This window comes from Vombatus ursinus, unplaced genomic scaffold, assembly GCF_900497805.2.
Source record: "Vombatus ursinus unplaced genomic scaffold, bare-nosed wombat genome assembly UNPS02014832.1, whole genome shotgun sequence".
Taxonomy (NCBI): Eukaryota; Metazoa; Chordata; class Mammalia; order Diprotodontia; family Vombatidae; genus Vombatus; species Vombatus ursinus.
The window spans coordinates 59,564,467-59,587,282 of record NW_020954610.1 but is presented as its reverse complement, the minus strand read 5'-3'; the positions used below and the strand labels follow the sequence as shown (position 1 = coordinate 59,587,282).

Here is a 22,816-nt window from a genome sequence, read left to right as displayed (position 1 = left end):
TACATTTATGTTTATTAAAAGCACTCTGTATACTATGGTACTATATAAATGTAACCTACTATCATTACTATACATAATATCACACCAATTTGAATAGCCTTGGAATAAACTCAGTCATCTGTGCTCCATGAAAATTTTCTAGAGCTGGGAAAAAGGTCACCCCCTAGTCTGGCCCTGGAAGACTCAGAACCAGCCACAACCTGTAGGGTGAACAAAGGTAACACCAACAACTTGGAAGCCAACTTCCCTGGGGTGGGGGGGAGGGGGAGGCAGAGCCTATTCAAAATTCCAAACAGCACATTTCTAACTGAAGAGGAAATAATTTCAAAACCTCAGCTACTCCTCTCATATAATGCCATCAATTTTAGTACCTTGTACATGAAGTGCTAAAAAAAAAAAAAATGAACTGTTAAACAAATGATTCCATTTGAGGGATTACCCTGAAAATGTACTTTGGAAATCATTCTAGAGATTCCATCTAAAACATGTCTCATTGTGTACAACACAGCAGGGGACAGTGAAAAAGAGCACTGGCTTCGGTTCAGATCCCAACTCTGCCATTTACTACTCTATGATCTCGGGCAAATTGCTTAACCTCTCTGGGACTCAGTTCCTCACTGGACTCGATTTCTAAGGTTCCTTTCAGTTCTGAATCTATATCATATTCCAAAGACCTAAATCCACACGAGACATTACAACTTATGTACATCAAGTAATTTAATATAGCCAACATTAAATTCAATAGCTTTTCAGCAACTGAGTATAACTGATAACCCCAAATTTAAGTTTCAAAAAGGGTTTTTTTTTTCATACCCAGCGACAGCAATTTTTAGTACAAACTATGTGGCTATCCAGAGCAGCCAAAATCAAATCACTAAATAGGTATCATGACACACCCATGAATGTTTCTTTTTATTACTGTATATAAGAAAAAATTCTTCTAGAGTAGGGAATATTAATCTTTTTTGTATCATGGGCCCCTCCAGCAGGCTGGCAAAATTTAGACTTCTCAGAATGTTTTCAAATGCATAAAATAAAATGAATAGGATTACAATGGAAAACAAATATACTGAAATGCAGTTATCAAAATATTAAGAAAAACTCCAACAAATTTATGGATGCCAGGTTAAAACCCCTTGCGTGTAAGAGTTTATCTACTCTATCAGTCACAGATTTGAGAGCTAGAAGGCCTTAGAAATCATCTAAATCAATGTATTTAACAAATGAGGAAATTTAGACTCATAGAGATATTATCTGACTTGTCCAATATCATACAACTAGCTATTACAGAACTGGAACTAAAATTTAGGTCTCTAGACAAGTCCAGTGTTCTTTCTACTATACAAAAGGCTTCTCATGAAATCTAAGTTTTAAGAAAGATGCAAATAGTTCTATGCCCTAACCTGTTTTGTGAAGGCTATGCACAAAGAGTTTTATGAATGTTAAACTACCATATGACTAGAACAAGTATCTAAATAAACAATTATTCACATTGATGTGACAGGGAAGTGAAGATGAGAAATCAATGATGCAGATAACCTAAAAACATATCCAAAAATAATGTATAGTTGGCTTTAGAACTTATTTCTGTACTTACATTTGAATAGAGAAAGTTACGTCTAATGTCTTGGGAATTCTTAACAAGATGAGTCAGCTGCAAGCTCAATATGAGTCAGCAGTGTGACATGGAAGCCAAATTTAAGGAGGCTTTAGGCTACATTAACAGAAATATAGTATCCAAAGCAAAGGAGTAATAGTACTCTGTACTCTGCCCCATCAGATCACATCTGTTATCATATGTCCAATTCTGGGTACCACATTTTAGAAGGGACACTGACAAGGAAATGCATCCAGAAGAGGGCAACTAATATAATCAGGGAATTCAAAATCAAGCCATGTGAGATCAGCTGAAAGAACTGGGGATATTTAGCCTAGAGAAAAGAAAATTCATGGATAATATTTTAACTGTTGTCAAAATAAACCTGTCATATATAAGATGATTAGATTTGCTCAGCTTGACTGCTGAGAGTAGAACTATGATTTAAGGATGGAAGTTACTGGCTAGATTTTAGCTTAATATAAAGAAAAAATGAGGCATGCAGCACAGTGGATATACCGGGCCTCAGATTCAGCAAAACTTGAGCTCAGGTCCTACCTGTGAACACACGCTGGTTCTATGACTCTAAGTAAATCACTTAATCTCTCTATGTCAGAGGCAACTCTCCAAGATCATGGTAGTGCGGAAGAGTCGCTCAACTTCATTGGTAAAGAATGTTTTCTACACCAAAGAAAAGCATGGGCACAGACCAGAATGAAAAATGTACTAACAACTGTTGTGGTTCAGTCACGTCCAACTCTTCGTGACCCCATTCTGGATTTTCTTGGCAAAGACACTGGGGTGGTTTGCCATTCCCTTCTCCAGCTTATTTTACAGATGAGGAACCAAGGCAAACGGAGTTAAGTGATTTGCCCAGGGTCACACAGCCAGTAAGTGTCTCAGGTCATATCTGAACTCAGTTCTTCCTGACTCCATGCCCAACATTCTATCCACTGTGCCACCTAGCTGCCCCTAACAATTAGAGCTGTACAAAAATGGAATGGAATGCCTCCAGAGATAGATAATTTTCTATCACTGGAGGTCTTCAAGTAGACTGGATGACCACTTTTCATTGAGGTTGTAGACAGGATTCATGCTTTGATAAGCTGAACTAGATGACCTCCGAGAGTCATTAAAAGGGGGGGGGGCAGGTAGGTGGCACAGTAGAGAGAGCACTGGCCCTGGAGTCAGGAGGAACTAAGTTCAAATCTGGCCTCAGTGGCTATGCTACCACATAGCACTTACTACCTGTGTGACTCTGGGCAAGTCACTTAACCCCAACTGCTTCACCAAAAAAAAAAAAAAAAAAAAAGACCTTTATTGCTGTCTTTTGTTTTTATATCACTTAGATTTCCCGTTATCTCCTCCTCTCCCAGTGGGCTATCGCTTTTGTACCAGAATTTTTTTTAATTCAAAAAGAGGAAGACAACAAAAAGAATTCAGCAAAATCCATCAATACAATTAAAAACACCTGATGTTATTTATATGCTGTGTACTCTCCCTCCCTCCCTTATTCCACCCCCCCCACCAGCTCTACAAAGAAGCAAAGTGACATTACTTTCCATCTCTTCTTTGAGGCCAAGATTGTTGTTTATAAGTTTGCAGCATTCATTTTCGACTATTCTGTGGTGGTTCTTTCTATTTACATTATTGTGGTCATTGTAATTTATTGTTTTCCTGTCTCTGCTTCCTTCACTTTGTACCAGATCACGTCAGTCTCTCCATGCTTCTCTGTATTCGTCATATTCACTGTTTTTTGCAGCACAGTAATATTCTATTATATTCATGTACAATTTGTTTAGTCATCCCAAGGTCAGTTCTAAGTTTATGAATCTATGATTGTATTGATTTTTATGCTCATGGAACTCTGGTTTTCACTAGAAGATAACTGTCACTAGATGATTCTTCATATCATCCCGACACACAGCCGGGAGGACTTAGAATACAAAAAATAAAAGACAGCGATAAACTTGCAACTTGCAGATTCTCCCTCCGCCAACATTATTCAGTAGTTCCACCTCTGAGGGTCCCTCCCTCTATTCTTCTCTATCTCCTGGTCTAGGACATTGCTGCTATTTACTCACTCTCCCTCCTTTCTCAAGTACTTCAGTACACAGCTCACAGTCGTCTTCTCCACCAACTCCCACCCTCCTACTTGAGGACTTCAATATATAAACTGATGTCCCTTCAAACACTCTGGTCTCTCGGTTTATCAACCTTAAATCCCACGCCTGACATTTTTAAAGGAAACTGATCATGGTGAGGGCAGGAAGTGTCAACAATCACATATTTAGAAAACTGTATTAACTTTTAAATTTTTTTTGTTATTCTCAACTCAGCAAACATCAATAAGCATAAGCATTTCCACATACACAGAAGAGGATTGTACATAAAACTATGAATTATTATTATGTACAGCTTTCATTTACTACAGTTTCAAAGCTCTCCTACTTGTCTGTCTCCTAACATCCTTTTGTTTTCTTCTGTACTTAAAAAAGTTACAATTACTCTCTTCTCTTCTTTTTCTTTGGGGGGAGCATCATTATTGCTAGTTCCCCTCTCCCTCCCAAGTCCCCTCCCCCAATCAAAAAGACAATCTTTTAACAAGAGTCAAGCAAAATAAATCCATACAATAGCCACATCAAAAAAAATGTGTATCTCAATCTGTACCAGGAGTCCCACTGTCACGTGAGAGGTGGCATTCTTTATTATCAGTCCTCGGGAGTCATATGTGGTCATTGCTTTGGTGACTTCTTAAATCAGGACTAATGTCTTCACTGTCAGTCACCCAACAAGATGGTCATATATTGGATCTCACCATCACACACATCTGCTATCTTTATAACACTGAGCTCTGAAATTTCTCAGCAATTCAGGAAAGAGTATAATTTCCTGTTTTAATTTTTGTCCATAAAAGTACTTTCATGTAACCTTTCAACAATATGCAGCAGTACCCACAGAGCAAGTATAATCCCCTTTCCAAAAGGCATTTCAGAAGACCACTATCAGGTTATCCCCTAAATCTTCTCTTCTCCAGGCTAATCTCCAGTCTTTTCATACGGCATGATACTGAATCTCATCATCCTAAATGTCCTAACTTTCCAGTTTGTCACTGTTCCCTCTGAATACGTGGTGCCCAGATTGAGCACAATACTCAAGATTTGGTCCAGCCAACATCAATACTATCATCTACTTTATCCTAGATACTAGACTTCTATGAATGCAGCCTAAGACTGCAAAGTAGCCATGCCACACTGCTGACTCACCCAGATCTGGAAGTCAACTAAAACCCCTAAATATTTTTTACATGAACTACTGCTAAGCTAGGTCTCCCCTATTCTATTATTTTATGTTTTTTTAATGAATGCCTTTTACATTATATTCATTTACATTACAGTATATTCACTTTTTTTTTTTAATAAGGCCAGGACAATGTGTTGTATCTGCCATTTCTGCCAGTGGGGGTGGGAGTTTCCGGGCTCCCACAGGCTCGAAGGCTCTGCACAGGCCTTCCCTGGAACTCCTAGACGCAATGTTAAAAAGTTCATAGTTTGGGTATGTGATCGAAGCTGTCTCTTTTTATACTTCTTAAACTGATGCAACATCCTCAGTCCCTAGCAAATCAACTGGGATGCAATTGGCACATTTACCCATAACTCCAATTCCAAAAAGGTCACTGTGTTCTTGGAGACAACTAAGCAGTTTTTTTTTCAAGTGCATCTCAAAGTCTATGTGGCACAGCATCCAATGATCTCTCAAATATCACACAAGTCCTAAGCAGTCCTTTTAGCACAGGTTTTTCAGATAATCCTAAAATTAGAATCTGGGGGAGGGGGACAGTTTATTGCATATGTTGTCAGACACAGTCCTTGTGGCAGTTGGTTTTGCCTGTCTTTTTTTTCCTTCGTTATAAGGGACTATTCTACTAGGATGTGGCTCTGTTGTAAAAAAACAAAAAAATGTAAATAAAATAAAACATTAAATTTGTTTTGCTCCTCCAAGATGCTTTTAGACCCTGTGTCTTTCATCCAATATGTCAGCTACCCATTCCAGCTTTGTGTTATATCAGGTTTGTCAGGCATGGTTTCTATAGTATAATCCAAGTCACTGATTTTTTTTTTTAAATTGAACATGATAGAATTGAAGAGAGCCATATGACATGACACTAGGCACCAGGCTGACAAGAGATCCATTTATTTTGGATTTAATCGACAACCCAACTACATAACTGAACCATGGTCCAGCTGCCATTTCTCCATTTTGTCCACAAGAATACCATAGCAGACTTTGTCAATTGTTGTGATGAACTCAAGATATAATTGGTCTACAGCATTTCTCTAAAAGCTCAGCACTTCCCCCTTGTTATTCCCTTTATGAATAGTAAAATGTTTTCATGAATTGTTATCCCATCCACCCCCAAATTCATCACCTGGTGGCTAACTTTTTGGTGACAAACTTCTACAACTTTAATTAGGATAGATCCCTAACAGCCCACACAGTCCTGTGGGGATTAAAATTGTCCAACCTACAATAAAAGAGACTGAGGCAAAGCTCTGAGCCAATGGTACTTTTTTAAAGGGTCTATGGTCCCCTCTAATGAAGTGGACCTCAGATCTTCCTCATGATCTGAGATGTTCCCTTCTTCTAGGACCTTGTATTTATAGAGTTTGATACCCAAATATTCAAAAGGGGTATGACAAATTACAGAATCTCATTGGTTGACAGACCTTGTTCTTGAGAGTCAAAAATGACAGACTGGGTGAAGCATGGAGCCTCTCCACTAAGTGGTCATAAGATGGTCACCTAATCATGCTGGACAAAAGAGAATGGTCCAGAGGTACAAAAATAAATTGAATGACTTTTCATGTAATTGAATCACCTCTACCACACTGGGCTTGGTCACCATGATAAGGAAAAACAAGGGTGGGGGGCTTCTAGATAGCTTTCTATGATTAAGCAAGTGATCTTACAATCTGTAGCTCATAGCTCTGGGACCTAATATACAGAACTTATAATCACTATCCCTATAGAATCACATCAAATTGATTGATATTGATCGGAATAGAGTAAAGGTCAAATGAATTATTTCTCATATTCCATTATTAGGGTTGTACCAGTTTAGTATCCCTATCATAAAAGGAAATTAACAATCTCCTTCTTGAATTCCTATAGGTCTTATTGTCAATAACACTTATTTGGCACTTAATCATATGCTTCCTGGTATTTTCTTTTTAAACTGTTACATGTATGTCCTGTCTTCCAAGCTACAGAAGAAAATATGCAAACTGCCCTAGGGTTTGGATGGTTGGAGATGCTGGTTTAGGTAAGGATTTACCACTAACCAGCTATGTCTTAAAGCAAATTATTTTCATTTCCTTAGGTCTCAGTTTCTTTACGATAAAATGAAAGGGTGAGATCTCTAAAGTCTCTATCCCGGCTCTGTGCCTAAGTTAAGTTCCTTAAGAGTAAAATCTACCTAGGTCTTAGATTTCTTTAGTATTCCCCATGATGATGTAAACATATTTGGCTCTCAAATATTTACCGAATGAATACAGGAGTTTTAAATCTGCAAGAGGTAAAGCCAGAATGTGAAAAACATGGACTAGAAGAATGAGGATGTTAACTTCACCAAGTAGAGCTATTTTTATCTTTTTAGGAGGCCACCTAACTTCCAACTACACAGAGGCTCTTTCAAAGAGAAAATGCCCAACTCTTCAAAGGCAACAACTTATCCTTCTATTTCTCCCATTTTCTCACTCATATTAAATCTATTCTTTGCAAATTAGAAACAAAGATGCTAATTGACTGGGAATAGCTCAACAAATTACTGTACATGAATGTAATGGAATATTACTGTGCTGTAAAATATGATGAATATGACAAATACAGAGAAGCACATGGAAAAAAAACATTAGCTAATAGTGAAATAAACAGAACAAGAAAATAATATACACAATGACTACAACAACATAAATAGAAACAATAACCACAAAACAACTGAAAGTTAATGTCATAATATTACAAAGAATAAGTGTGGTCTCAAATAAGGAAGGGACATGAGAAGATCTCTCCCTCTCTTTCTTTCCAGAGGCAGTACTCCCAACACAGGTGTGGAACACTTGCATATATTTTCAGATTTTTTTCAATGTACAGTTTTTCTGATTTTTTTTCTCTTCTTCCTCTTTTTATTTTGAGTCTTTTTTTTTTTTTCCGGTGAGGCAATTGGGGTTAAGTGACTTGCCCAGATTCACACAGCTAGTGCGTATCATGTGTCTGAGGCCTGATTTGAACTCAGGTCCTCCTGACTTCAGGGCTGGTGCTCTATCCACTGTGCTTCCTAGCTGCCCCTCCTCTTTTTATTTTGAAAAATATAGTTTGTCTCTGGAAGAGGAGAGGGGGAGAGATACAGGGGGAAATGTAGGCAATGTAAAAATAAAAGGTGACAATGAAAATTTATTTTTTTAAAAAAGTCCACCAAAAAAAACACTTTAAAAATCTACTCTTTGAGGCAAGAAAAAGCTTTTACAGTAGAGGGGAAGAGGGGGGAGGTGAGAGGGAATGAGTGAACCTTACTCTCATTGGATTTGGCTTAAGAAGGGAATTAACATACACACTCAATTGCGTATGGAAATCTATTTTACCCTACAGAAAAATAGGGGGGAAGGGGGTAAGAGTGGAGGCGGATGATAGAAAGGAGGGCAGATTGGGGGAGGGGATAATCAGAAGCAAACATTTTTGAGGAGGGACAGGGTTAAAGGAGGTAACAGAATAAATTGGGGGTGGGGTAGAACGGAGGGAAATATAGTCTTTCACAACATGACTATTATGGAAGTGTTTTACATGACTACACATGTATAACCCATATCGAATTGCTTGCCTTCTCAATGGGGGTGGGTGGGGAGGGAGGAAAGGGGAGAATTTGGAACTCAAAGTTTTAAAAACAAATGTTAAAAATTGTTTTTATACGCAACTGGGAAATAAGATATAAAGGCAAAGGTGTATAGAAACCTATCCTGCCCTACAGGAAAATAGAAAGGGAAGGGGATAAGAGAAAGAAGTGGGATGATAGAAGAGAGGGCAGATTGGTGGAAGGGGTATTCAGAATGCATGCCATCTTGGGGGGGAGGGGAGAGATGGGGAGAAAAATTGGAACTCAAAATCTTGTGGAAGTGAATGTTGAAAACTAAAAATTAATTTTTTTAAAAAGTTTTTTAAAAATACATTCTTTGCCTTTATTATAATCTCTAGTCCCTTGACCAACCCTATTCTCCAAGGCCATCTTCCTCATTTTGTCTTTACTTGTCTCCACACTCACCCCTGATCTCATGGACCGCCTCAATCAACATGCATTTGTCATGCCAAGCATTGTTAGGGATGAAAATACAAACAATGAAACAACTCCTATTCCTAATGTACGAGGCAACAAGTATATATAGAATAATTATGAAGAGAACAAATACAAATAAACACAAGTCACTTGGGAAGAAGGGCACTAAGCAGTTAAGGGAAAAGGATTCCCATAAAAAGCAGTGTCTAAACTGTGTCCTGAAGGATAGGAGGGATTCTATTAAGTAGAGGTGAGAGGGAGCATATTACAAGTACGAGAAAAAGCCAATGCGGGGGCAGAGATAAGATATGTGTGAGAAAGGGAAAGATGCCCACTTTAGCTGGATTAGAATACTTAAGGGGGACCAATGTACAACAGAGACACAAGGACAGGTTGGGGCCAAGTCATAAAAGGCTTCAAAAGGGAAACAGGAAATGAGGCCCCTGGAATTTTTGAGGAAGGAAGTGACATGGTCAGATCTTCACTTCAGGAAAATCACTTGAGCCGTTGTGTGGAAGATGTACTAGAGTAGGTAGAAACCCATCTATTCAGGCAGGGACACCAACTAGGAGGGTGGGCAAAAGGTGCTAAGGCTTGAATTAGGGAGTGATTATGTGCTCATGGTTATGAAGCATGTGGTAAAGATAAAAACATCAAGGTATTCAACTAGCTAAATATTTCTACCTAAAACTTTCTTCCTATCCTCTTGCTGTAGAGGGTATTATCATCCTCCCAGTCCCTTGGGCTTACAACCTAAGAGTCATCCTAGATTCCTCACTATCTCTCATCCTCCATATCCAAGCTGTTGCCAAAGCCTGTGGATTTCACCTTTCCAGTATTTCTCCAATACCTTCCCTTCTCTCCTTTGCCACTTCCACCACTCAAGTGAAGGCCCTCATCACTTCATGCCTGGATTATTGCAATAGGCTGCTGGTGTGACTGCCTGCCTCAAGTCTCTCCCCACTCCAATACATCCTCTATCCAGCCACTAGTGATGTTCCCAAAGCACAAGTGTGATCCAATGTCATCCCCTTACTCAATCAACTCCAGTGATTCCCTATTGCCTTGAGGAGCAAATGATCTTTGTAGTATTCAAAGCCCTTCATAACCTAGCCCCCTCCCTACCTTTCCAGTCTTCTTACACCTTACTCTCAGACACATACTCTTTGATCCAGTGACACTGACCTCCTGGATGTTCTGAGAACAAGACACTTCATCTCTTGGCTCCAGACAAGTCCCTGCTTGAGGGTAAGGGCTGTCTTTTGCCTCTTTTTATATCCCCAGCACTGATCACAGTACTTGGCACATAGTGAGTATATAATAAATGTTTACTGATTGATACGTGGGGTAAGGAAGAGTGAGGAATTGAGGATTAACATCAAAGTTACATACTTGAATGATGTACCTTCAACAGAAATAGGAAACTTGGGAACAGAGGTGGTTTTAGGGGAAAGGATAATAAATCTGCTCTGAACATACTGGTTTTGAGATTTCCATGGATTATCAGTTTGAAATCTCCAACAGGTAGATAGATGGTGATAGAGGACACAAGCTCAGCAGAGAGACTAAAGCTGGATATATTGACCTGGGAAACATTTGCATAGAAATAACTGAACCCGTGGGATCTGATGAGATCACTGAGAGAGAAGAGGTCCCAGGATAGAGCCTTAGGGAACACTCTAGGTAGTGGCCATGATAAGAATGATGAGGTAGCAAAGAACAATGAGAAGGAGCAATCAAACAGGGGGAAAACCAGGAGAAAATAGGGTCACAAAAACCCAGAAAGGAAAGACTATCCAGGAGGATAGAGCAGTGAATAGGGTCAATGGCAGCAGACAAAGTCAAGGATGAGGACTAAGAAAAGACTATCAGATTTGCAACTGATGGATCACTGGTAACTTTGGAGAGAACCATTCAGTTTAATGATTAGAGTAAAATTCAGATGGTAAAGGTTTAAGGAGGAAGTGAGAAGAAGTTTAGGCAAAAAATGTAGACAGCTTTTTCTTTCTACAGCCTAAAAAAAGAAGAGATGGTAAGGTCTAGTTTAAGTTTTTTAAGGATAGGGAAAACTTGGGCACATCTGGAGGGAAGGAAAGAGTAGACAGGAAAAGGATGAAGATTTGGAAGTGAAGATTCAAAGGTGGGGGATGATTCAGGTTGTGATCTGCTAGAGAACAGGAAGATAGGATGGGATCATGTGCACACATAAAAGGGTTGACAAAAGGGGCTACTTCCTTATCAGAGACTGGAGTAAAGGAGGCAAGAGCCAAGGATGGTATCGAGGGGTTTTGAGATGAAGAAAATTAGAAAAGAGCAGCTCAAGGCAAATGGCCTCAATTTTCTCAGTAAAATGAAAGACAAGGTCCTCAGCTAAGAAAAGAGTGGGGGAAAGTGTAGGATGCTTGGTTAATGAAGAGAAAGTCTGGAATAGTTTATGAAGTCAGTTAACAAGCATTATTAAGTGCTTATTCTATGACATGAACTGTAAGAGGCATTGCACACACAAAGAAAGGCAAAAACACCACACTGCCATTAAGGAACTCACATTCTAATACACAGAATATATAAATAACTATGTACATATAAGACATATAAGGGAATCAATTAAGAAGGAATAAAAGAATTGCCATGGTGTATTGAGGGCCCCCCTTTGAAGAAGGACCACATCAATATATAATGTATCCTGTTTCTTTAATGTTTCACTACTTAACAACCCTAGAATCTCTTCTCACCTTCTTCTTGACTGAGCCAAAGCCCACCACCAACGCCATATTGAACCTGAGAATCCTCCTTCTTTGGTAATCCCTACCAACTGGTTGCTCTATTCCTGCACCAGGACTCCTGCACATCACTGAGGGGAAAAAACAAAAAACCTGCCAAACTTATAGTTTTACCCATTAAAAATGTATTATATATAACCTCAGCTGGGCTCTGGGCGCTGTGAATTCAGCAGCAGCAGCAGCAGCAGTAGTAGTAGAAGAATTCAGCAGTAGTAGTAGAATTCATAGTAGTAAGAAGCCTCAGAGATCTAACTCAAACATGGGCTCACAGATGTCTAGAGATCTAAAGTCACATAGAAGGCAGGGCTGAGATTTTAATCTAGTACCTCATTTGAAATACTATATTCTTCATACTATACCACACATCCCCTCTCCATTATCTCCTCTAGCCTTCTACTCTTTTACTGACTCTCTATCTTATTCCCATTTGTGTCTCTACCAAATTATTTTTTACCTCTTACTTTCCCATCTATAATTCTGTCCAACACAAAGCAGATGATCTAGGACTGAAAACATTTTATAGGGTTTCCTCAGTTCTCTTTCCTTTCTCAAAATGTCTCAGCAGAACAACAAAAAATTCTTTGCAGCATCACCTACTTTTTTCTCCCTTTAGTCACAGAAAAAGAATAAATGAACAGAATCTATTAAGTGCTTACAATGTGACAATCACTGTGCTAAGTAATGGGGATACAAATATATTCCCAAACCATATGGCTTGCACTCTGGCTCTCCTCCTCATACCCCTTCCCATTAGAACCTGGCTCCTCTGAGATGCTGAGTTATAATACATGTGTCTTCCTCTCAGGCCTCCATGTAATTCCTTGATGTTTCCAAACCATGCCTCCAATATGCATTCCTCACCCCCTTTCTACATGGTCATCTCCCATTATTAGAATGCAAGCTCTTTGCGGTCAGAGACTGTCTTGCTTGCTCATATTTGTATCCCCAGAATTTAGCACAGTGCCTGGGAGCGTAATAAATGCTCATTCATACATTCATTCAAAGCAAGATAGTTCTTGCTCTCGTGGAGCTCACATTCTGATGGAGACAATACATATAGACAAGTGTTGACCAAGGAAGACAGTTATAATTTAAATCACTATCTTTTTAAAAAAATCACCCCAAAATTATACAACTAGAAGGAATTTCTGTGGATTATATAGTCTAATACCCTCATTTAGGTAAGGATGCTGAGGCACAGAAAAATAAAATGGCCTGTCCACAAAGTTAGTGGTAGAGCAAGCACTTGAACCCACATGTCCAGACACTGAGTAACTACAATAATTTTGCAGTTTACACTAGAAAAGCATAAGAATCTTCTAAGTAAAATTTTATTATATCTAGAAAATAGTCACCAACTACTTTGTCAAAAAGCAAGAGCATTTTCTGGCATGAGGACCATATTTTTAAGAAGAGGCATCAAAAAAGGGGGAAAAGGAATACATAGTCCACAGAAGGGAAAGGGGAAATAACCCTAAAAGGACTGAAGTCAGAAGAGGCTAAACCAATTTCCCTAGAATTTAGAGGACTCCTCAATAATTGACCTACTTGAGGTCATAGTCCATCATTTAATGAGATCATTTTATAAATGGACTGATAAGATAAGATGTGTGGTTTCTATAACCTATTTGTAACCAGTTATTTAAAAAATTATTAAATCTGCCTAAATTATGCCTAAAAAGCACATATATTAATTTTAAAATACTTTATTGCTAAAAAAAATGCTACTAAGCCTTCAGTGAGCAGTATTGCTGGTTGAGGATCTTGCCTCAATATGATAGCTGCTGGGTGGTGGTTACTGAAGGTTGGGATGGTTGTAGCATTTTTTTGTTTTGTTTTGTTTTTGTTTTTTGGTGAGGCAATTGGAGTTAAGTGACTTGGGGTCCAGAGTCCCATAGCTAGTAAGTGTCATGTATTTGAGGTCAGATTTGAACTCAGGTCCTCCTGACTCCAAGGCTGGAGCTCTACCCACTGCACCACCTAGCACCCCTAACTTGTAGCATTTTCTTAAAGTAAAACAACAATGATGTTTGCCAAATGAATTGATTCTTCTTTTCACTTGAACACTTACAGGCCATTTGAAAGATTATTAATTGGCTTAATTTCAATACTGTCAAGTCTCAGGGAACAGAGAGGCCAGAAGAGAGGGAGAGAGACAGGGAATGTTGTTAAGTGGAACAAACACAAAATTTATCAATTAAGTTCACTGTCTTATGTGGGCATGGGTCGTGGTGCCCCAAAACAATTACAATAGTAACATCAAAGATCACTGATCACAGATCACCATAACAGATATAATAATAATGAAAAAGTTCAAAATATTGCAAGAATCACCAAAATGTGACACACAGATATGATGTGAGCACATGCGACAGACTTGCTTGATGAAGAGTTGCCACAAACCTTCAATTTATTAAAAAAACACAATGTCTGCAAAGCACAATAAACCAAGATATGCCTACAGTTTCAAATTATGAGATTTGACCTTTTAGGTTAATCAATCAAATTTCTCCAGAATGTGGGTGGTAGGTGAAGTTACAAGGGTAACGAATAGTGAAGGGGAACATTAAATTTGGCTTAAGTCTTAACAAAATAGAATTAAAAATCAATCTTTAATTTCACATCCCAGTTGACTTTAGATTAATCTCATCACCTGAAAACTGATCTCATCTCTCAATGGGAAGAAGCTGAGATGACACTTATCCCACCTCCTCATTGAAACATCTAGCCAATAAGAAGACACACTTATATGGATTAATAGTTTGCTCAGTCATCTTGTTAATCACTACAAAGGATCCTAACATCCCTAACTCAAGGTCTTTAGTCATTGAGAGAAGCCACTGACCCCTTTTATTGCCAATTGCTAGCCTGACCAATAAATGGATTGTGCTTAGAACTTTGTCTCTCAAAATTTCTATCCTGGAACAAATCTTCAGTCTTTCCCTACCTATTAAGGTTTCTTCCATACTGCCTACAAGCATGCCCATGAGATCTCCCCATGCTGAAAAAACTCTTATTTGATCTTACTATCCCTGCTAGCTATTACTCTATATATTTGTTCCCCATCTCTGCTAAACTCCTTGAAAAGAGTGTTTATACTCAATGCTTCCAGTTCCCCTCCTCTATTTTATAAACCTTCTATAATCTGGCTTTCCACCACATCATTCAAGTGAAACTGCTCTTGATAGTTACTAATGATCCCTTAATTGCCTAATCTAATGGCCTTTTTTCAATCTTCAATCCTCTTCATCTCTACACCATCTCCTTTGTGTTTTTTTTCCTATTGGGATTCTTCTCTTTTGTCTTAGTTTTTGTAACACTGTTCTCTTGGTTTTCTCCGTACTTGTCTGGCCACTCCTCAGGTTCCTTTGCCTGAATTATCATCCAGATCATGCCCACTAACCATGAGTATTCCCTAAATGCTCTGTTCTTGGCCCTCTTCTCTTTTCTCTTAATACTATCTCCTGGTGACCTTATCAGCTCTCATGGTTCGATTAAATCTATGCAGATGATTTACAAATCTGTATTTCAAGCCCAAGTCTCTCTTCTGAGATACCTGTATTTCCAATTGCCCATTGGACATTTCTAACTGGATATCCCCATGATACCTCAAAATTAACATGCCCCAAACAGAACTCATCATCTTTTCCCCAAAACTCTCCTCTCTTTCCAACTTTCCTATTACTACCAATGGCAGTACCATCCTCCCAATTATCCAGATCCACAAACTCAGTGTCATCCTAGACTCTTTGGTCTCATTCACCTCATATATCTAAACTCCTGCCTTCTGCTTCTACTTCTATCTCCACAACATCTCTCATGTACATCCCCTGATCCATAACTCATGGACTATTCTACAGTCGGCTGTCAAAGTGATCTTCCTATAAATGTCTATTTCGCATTTAAGGTTCTTCACAACCTGACTTCTTCCTACCTTTCTAGTCTTCCAACACTTTACTCCTCCTCCATATATTATATGATCCAACAATACACATCTACTTGCTGTTCTTCAAACACAACTCCCATCTCCCATTTCTGTGCCTTTTTGCTGGCTGGCTATTCTCCATGCCTGTAATGCTCTCCCTTCTCACCTCAGGCTCTTGGCATTCCTGGTTTCCTTCAAGACTCAGTTCAAACACCTCTGCAGGAGGCCTTTTCTTGGTCCCTTTGCCTTTCACTCTCCCGTTTCTGCTAATGCCTTTTCTCTGGAATTACCTTCCTCCTGCTCTGTATATATCTTGTCTGTAAGTATTAATTTACAAGTTGTCTTCCCCATTCTAATGTGAGCTCTTCAAGAGTAGAGTCTGTGGGTTAGGTTATTTTTTTTTCTTTTTTGTTTCTGGTTTTTTTTTGGGAGGGGGATTGAGGGGTTTCTCTGTATCTACAGTGCTTAGCCCAGTGCCAGACCCACAGTTATCACTTAATAAATCACTTTTGGATAGATTAATAAATGGATGCTAAATAAATACAGAGCTTAATTAAGATTAAGTCTTTAAAAAAAACCTGTTTCTATTCTCAAAATTAGAAAGCACAGTCAAAATTTACACACATCTAAATTGAAAAAAGTAACCATTGTATCAAACAAAATGGACCAACAGAAAAATTGTGCAAACAACTTTTAATGAACTAATATGTTCAAAGCACTTAATTCCCAGTGCTTAGGTAGTACAAAGATAAGTTAAAACATAAGACTGTGCCCTCAAGCAGCTTACCATCTAATAGAAGAAATAATAGAAGACACTGAAATAGTTATGATGAGGCAGAATGTGATAAGTTCAAATGAGTAATTCAAAACAAAATGCAATGATAAATTTGAAAAAAGAGAGACCACTTCAAGAGATGGCTTCATGCTGTAGGCAGCATATGTACCGAGCTTTCAATGAAGTGAGAAGTTTCACAGAGATGGGGATGGAGGCAGGGAGGACAACAGAAAAGCAGGAAGACCTCTTCCTGGAATGGAGGGTAGCATTATTAAAGAAAAGAGAAGGCAGGATGGAGCAGGGAATGAATGATCAAGACTTAGAAAGGGCAAGGGATTCAAGTGTGGAAAAGAGTATATTGCTGAAGTAGTGAACTATAGATTCAGAAAAAGGGAAACAAAAAGAGCAAAGGTAACAGATTAAGAATAGGGAGAGTTAAGGAATAAAAATCAAAGAAAGGGAGAAAAACAGGTACAGAAGGAATGCAACAGCAATTAGAGGTAGAAATATGTGGGAAACTAGTCAGAAAGGGAATGTCGGTGTTCACAAGTTTGAAAGTAACAGTTCTAAGTGATAGTGAAGTCTAAGATATGACCCAAGATAGAACAGAGAGGAAGGTCATGGGAAGTGAAATGACTGAGGAAGGAAGAAGCCAGTGTATTTGTTGCATCAATAATATGAATACTAAAGTGGCAGTTGATAGCAAAGAATAGGTTAGAAATGGAAGAGTGTAAAGCCAGATGCCAAAGTCACTGAAAAAAATGAGTACTTAAAGGTTAGTGGATATGACTGACAAAGGAATCCAAAAGTTATAATTGGCTGGCAAGAACTTGAAAGAAGAAAAGGTATTTTGAGTATGTGAAAAAATGCTGAAAATTATAATGTACTACATAAATACAAGTAAAACTATTTGAAGCAACACATTTTTTTTTCAGCTTGTAAAGATATTTATTGTTCTCAACCTTAACTAGAACTAAAACTTTCTTTTAACTTTCTTCAAATAATAACAGGAAAGTTTTCTGCAAACCTCAGCTAAAATGAACCCTAATTCCCCCCACTTCATATACTTACTTATAAGCCTTCCCATGCTACCTCTGCCCCTGAAGGAAGGATTCAAATTGGACATCAAAAGTAAGTCTGGATAAATCAGAATCATCACCAAAGAGTTGCATTATAGCACTTTAAGGAGCATTCATTCACTCAGGCTCTTCCATGTCTGTGATACATTCACTTCATTATTTTTTTATATCCCTCTAAGGCCAGGTCAAGTGCTACTTCCCCATCTCTGCCTACTCTCTCTCCCCAGCTCTCCTTCCTCAAACTTTTCAAGAACACTTTGGATTTCTAATTTACTCCCATTACATTCTACCTCATATAAGGTCGGTTCATTCATTTGTTCATTCCCAAGAGAATGTAAGCTTCTTGAAGGGGGCACTTTGGCATTTTTCATCTTTGTATTCCCAGCACCTGGCACAGCGCCTTCCACTTGATAAACGTTTTTTGTTGAATAGAATCATCGGATTTTGGAGATAGAAGGTGCTCAGAAATCCTCTAATTCAAACCCTTTATTTAAAGATGCACAAGCCCCAGGTCCCACTTGGGGGGCAAGCCAGTGATGTCACTACAGGCAAATGTGCCCAGAGAGGGGAAGACACTTGTTCAAGGTCACACTGCTATTGACTGGCAGCCAGAACTAGAACCCGGGTCTCCTAACTCCCAGTTTGGTGGGGGGACTTCTACACCACCACGACGAAATCACTCTAACCTCGCCCCCCTTATATCCACCACCCTGCCTCCTACAAACAGCGACACCTCTCCTGTCTCCTCTTGAGCTGAAAAATGGGAACAGCAGCAGCCACGGACACTCGGGATAAAGCCTTAACACAAATACCAACGAGTCCTCGATCCCCAGAGCCGCCCAGGCGGTGGGGCCATGGGGGCAGAGCGAAGGGTCCCCGGGCAAGGATCGATGGACAGCCCCGCTTTCCCGGGAGCCTCAAATCCCAGGCTCCGCAGTCCTGCCCAGGACCCTGCCGCGGGAGGAACGAAGCGACGCGAGCTGCAAAGCGCCACGAGAACGAGGCGCGCCCCCTCCCCCACTACTTGTTACGCTCCCAGACGCGGACAGCGGGACCGCCAGCCCAGGCGGGCGAGCGTCCCCTGGGGCGGGGGGAGGGGGAGGGGGAAGGCCCCCCGAGCGCTGGCCGAAGCAACCCACCGCCGGCCGGGGCGCTACCTACCGGGGCTGGCCGAGTCCCTGCGACACCCCCCTCCCCGAGAAAAGGGAAGCGGCGAGGAGGACAAGACCAAACCGCAGCGTCCACGGTCAGCGACGACTGTCGCCTCCTTGGGTCAGTAGCTGGTTAGCCGGAGAAAAGGAAAGAGGCGAGGCTTTCTACGTCACTGCAAGGGGGAGGGGCCATGAGGTCAGCTCTGGAGCTCGAGGACAGAGGGGGATGGGGGGGAGGAGGAGGAGGCGTGCGCCGAGCTCGCAGCACGTGATGTGTTCGGTAGTGCGGCCAGCCCTCCCGCGGAGGGCTTCGGCCTTGTGACTCTGGAGGCTGAGCTGGAAAGGTGGATCTTTCGGCCTCCGCTGCGGCTAGGTATTTGAGAAGCCCTCCCCCGCCCTCCCCGAGTGATCGGGGGTGGCGCGTAAGTCGGGTAAGTTACGGGTTTGGTTGCAGGGTAGTGTAGGTGCATCATAGAGCCTAGCGAGTGATGCTACAGCCTAGCCTAACCCGCAGCGACAAGCAAGGGGTAGTCCCGGGAGGAGGAGGGCAGGCAGCGGCCAAAACAACCCTAGCAACTGATCCAGAGGGCGGGGCTCGTGGTCCCGCTCTGCTGGAGCGTCCTGGTATGCAGGCGACGGCGTAGGCGGGCCCCGTGGGTACCACTTCAGCCTCAGGATAAGAATAGCACGCTTACCTCCCAGCCCCCAAACAACTGGAGGGTAGGCAGGAGCCCGGGCTCTCAGTCCCAGCTGTTACTATCTGGATCTTTCGAAATCACTTGGGTTCTTCATGCCCCAGTCACCTAATCTGCAAAATGGGAATGATAGGGCCCTTCGTATATCTTAAGAGAGTTGTTGTGAAAATGAATTGAGATAATGGAATTACATTAGAATTAGTATATAGTTCTACTTTCTAAGATAGTGCTTGGCATGTGGTACTTAATAAATGCTTGTTGATTAATTAAAGGCCTTTTCATTTTACATATATATACACATATAAATGCATATACATAGTGAGTTTTACTGATTTTTAAGGAAAGCACCCAGACTAACCATGTCTTCATCACTCTCCAGGGTTGAGGACTGACTCTGGACTTTCTCTGCTAAGCTGCCTCATCTGTACTCCCTCACGTTCCTCTTTTCAGCTCTCCTTTGAGTGTTGTCTTTCCTTCTTAGAATGTAAGTTCCTTAAGGGCAGGGATTGGCATTCCATTTGTATTTCTACCTTTAGCACAGTGCCTGGCAAACAGTAGGCGCTTGATAAACATTTGTTGACTTACTCCATGCCAACCATGTGCCAAGTAGTAGTTTTCCCTAAACACTGGGTAGAAAAAGAAAGGCAAAAAACTGTCCTTGCTCTCAAAGAACTCATATTCTAATAGGGGCAAGGAAATGGTAATACTTAGAGGAAAAAAATTTAAAGGGATATACAAAAATAAAGTATTATTCTTTCCTCTAATTTTCTACCTTTTGCATAATTTTCAAAATAGGTTTATGTATGAGGGCATTTCAGGTCCTGAGCACAACAAGTGTTCAGGGATATATATATAACATTTAATCTTGCAGGGTAACTGTTTGTCTTTATTCATTGGAAGGATTTAGCTTTATTCCACCACCCTGTTGTCTACTATAACACACTAACTATTTAGGATCACAATATCATATTAAGATTGGAAGGAACCTTAGAAGTCATTTAGGCCGACCCTCTCATTTTACAGATGAGGAAATGCAAACCTAAAGAAGTTAAATATATACCTTCCATGGTATCAAAATGACTTCCCCTAAGGCATTTCTTAGCTTTTTTGCAATATGGCTTCCTACCCATATTATGCCGAATCTCATGCAAAATTTCCTAACCATTGCCTACTACTACATCTGATGATCTTTTCTCTGTTCTCATCCTCCTTGATTTCTCTACAACTTTGACACAGTTGACTCTGTGCCGAGTTTATAACAGCACAACAGATTACCACTGTGAGGTAGGCACTAGTCCTCTCCCTCTCTACCAAGGGGCCTCCTTTCAGCTCTGGACTCACAAGAGCACGGACCATATACTCAATCTTAGTAAGTCTGGCCACCAAAGAAAGGGTTCTTATTCTCATTCTTTCTGGTTTTTTATGCCCCACCCAGTTCCAAGAAAAAAAATTACTTTATGCTTAGGTATTGACACATCTAGGGTCTCCCAAAAGAGAAAAGTTGAAAGATACTCAATGTACAATTAAATTAGGAATAGAGCAACTATTTTTTCTCCCACACAAAAGAATGCATAACAAAATAAGAGATCTACAGGCTCAAATTGACAACTTATTACTCTTATATTCTCCTGAGAGGTTGCTAGTTTAAAATATAAGATGATGAGAGATTTTGAGATTACTAAATCTGCATTTCATCTTCTCCTTGGCACTGCATGGTCCAGACAATTCCCTTTGGGTCCTTGTCCTGTGGTAAGCCATCCCAGGACTTGGGCTCATCTTTCTGCTGACCACATCTTCTCCAAGAAGGATGTAGTTGCAATATACTCCTCCTGCTGCCCATAAGCTCCAAATGAAGGATCCAGCATTTCCCCACCTCTCTCAAGCCCTCTAAGCTGTCTCCAACGCTGGACTTATTCATCTGAATGACTGCCATTCAGACACCTATACTCACAAAAGTAACACTAAGCAGAACAGACAGCCACAAGCCCAAAGACTAGGCTTAAGCTAGCCTAGCAGGCCATGTGGGTGCTACCATGTATTACCAGATACCATGCTGCCAGGGTGGGGAAGGATCCTCATCCCTCTCCAAACCCTCATGGAACTTCTGTGCATTCTAGCGGGGGGAAAAGAGAAAGAGAGAGAGAGCTTTTAAAATGCAGTAACCAACACTACCATCACTTACAGGATGGGAAATGTAGTGGAGGGAGGACTAAGAAATTACCTAGAATTTGCTGTATCATCCCAAAACACACCCCATTCCTCTTAGAGTTGAGCCTCAATGTCCCTAGAAAGTTGCCATGGTCAAATGATAGAAACAGGCAGTTTTCAGTTGAAGAAATCAAAACTATAATCATGAAAAAATGCTCTAAATCACTATTGATTAGAGAAATGCAAATTAAAACAACCCCGCATACCTGTCAGATTGGCTAATATGACAGAAAAGGAAAATGATAAATGTTGGAGGGAATGTGGGAAAATTGGGGCACTAATTTGTTTTGGTGGAGGTGTGAGCTGATTCTACCATTGTGGAGAGCAGTTTGGAACTGTGCCCAAGGGACAATCAAGCTGTGCATACCCTTTGATCTAGCAATACCATTACTAGGTCTATATCCCAAAGAGATTAAAAAAGGGGTGGAAGGAAGGACCTACTTGTACAAAAATATTTACAGAAACTCCTTTTGTGGTGGCAAAGAATTGGAAATTGGGGGGATGCCCAATATTTGGGGAATGGCTGAACATGTGGTATATGATTGTGATGGAATACCACTGTGCGATAAGAAATGATGAGCAGTATGCTTTCAAAAAAAACCTGGAAAGACTTACGTGTCAGCAAAGTGAAGTGAGCAGAACCAGGAGAACATTGTGCACAATAACAACAACACTATACGATGAAGAACTGTGCATGACTTACCTGTTCTCAGCAATGTAATGATCCAAGGCAATTTCAAAGAACTCATGATGAAAAATTCTGTCCACATTCAGAGAAACAGCTAATGAAGTCTGAATGCAGATCCAAGTATATTATTTTCACTTTTTTGTGTTTTTTTTTTCTTTTGGTCTGTTTCTTCTTTCACAACATGAGCAATATAGAAATGTTTTACATGATTGCACATATGTAACATATCAAATTGCTTACCATCTTAGGGAGGGGGAAGGGAAGGGAAAGAGAGAGGAAATTAGGAACTTAAAATTTTAAAAAGTTAAAATTTGTCTTTACACATAATTGGAGAAAATAAAATGCTACTAAAAAAAAAAAAGAAAATTACCAAACCACTACTCTTCCTTAGACTCTTTGCTGGATCAATCCTCTGTCCTAATTTGTCAGTTTTCCCCCAAGGCTCTGTCCTGGGCCTTCTTATTTTCTTTCTCTATCAAGTACTCTCTCCCTCCATAAGCTATCTCATCCACTCCCAGGGATTCAATTACCATTTCTATTCAGATGACTTAAAAATCTATATATTCAGCCCAAATTTCAATCCTTCCTGCT

The 22,816-nt window shown here is 40.1% G+C and overlaps 2 protein-coding genes across 2 annotated transcripts in view; one reads left to right on the top strand and one right to left on the bottom strand.

The window, feature by feature from the left end:
• CDIP1 (cell death inducing p53 target 1) overlaps positions 1-18,768 on the bottom strand; it is a 48,967-nt gene extending 30,199 nt beyond the window's left edge. The window contains exon 1 of the mRNA XM_027839717.1: positions 18,645-18,768. The gene's annotated coding sequence lies outside the window, so the exon portion shown is untranslated. The remainder of the gene's footprint in view (positions 1-18,644) is intronic.
• Positions 18,769-18,970: 202 nt separating this feature from the next.
• The window catches only part of CUNH16orf96 (chromosome unknown C16orf96 homolog), a 96,358-nt gene continuing 92,512 nt past the window's right edge, over positions 18,971-22,816 (top strand). The window contains exon 1 of the mRNA XM_027839009.1: positions 18,971-19,065. The gene's annotated coding sequence lies outside the window, so the exon portion shown is untranslated. The remainder of the gene's footprint in view (positions 19,066-22,816) is intronic.